The sequence below is a fragment of the Sinocyclocheilus anshuiensis genome, unplaced genomic scaffold (assembly GCF_001515605.1).
Source record: "Sinocyclocheilus anshuiensis isolate Anshui unplaced genomic scaffold, SAMN03320099.WGS_v1.1 scaffold631, whole genome shotgun sequence".
NCBI lineage: Eukaryota > Metazoa > Chordata > Actinopteri > Cypriniformes > Cyprinidae > Sinocyclocheilus > Sinocyclocheilus anshuiensis.
Window position 1 is genome coordinate 630,563 of NW_015548268.1, and position 505 is coordinate 631,067.

Sequence of the window (505 nt, forward strand, 5' to 3'; positions counted from 1 at the left end):
TAAATCAATGTATGGGAAACACTGGTAATGTATATCGAAATATCGGAAATGTGTTTAAAAATCATATCACCGTTATCGAAAAGAATTATATCACGATACATATTGATATTTAATTATTGTCCTGCCCTATGTTACACCTCTCTTTATCTCCTTGCACTGGCTACCAGTTGTGGCTCGCATCAAGTTCAAGACATTGATGCTTTCATATAGAACAGCCACAGGCTCAGCCCCCGCCTACTTCCACTCACTACTACGAATCTACATCCCCTGCAGAAGTCTGAGATCCACTAGTGAGCGACGCCTCGTGGTACCATCACAGAGAGGCTCAAAATCACTTTCCAGAACATTCTCGTTCACCGAACGATCTTCCCGGTCTCGAACATGAGCGATCTTCCCACCCCTATCCGGAATTCTGAATCCCTGACAATTTTCAAGTGACAGCTGAAAACTCATCTCTTTCAAAGCTACTTGACTTCATCATCATCATTATAAAAAAAATAAATAA

The 505-nt window shown here is 41.0% G+C and overlaps 1 protein-coding gene across 1 annotated transcript in view; it reads right to left on the reverse strand.

Moving 5' to 3' along the window:
• Nucleotides 1-505, reverse strand: part of hecw1a (HECT, C2 and WW domain containing E3 ubiquitin protein ligase 1a) — a gene marked incomplete at its 5' end in the record, with an annotated part of 69,406 nt that overhangs the window by 9,384 nt on the left and 59,517 nt on the right. The window lies entirely within an intron of this gene.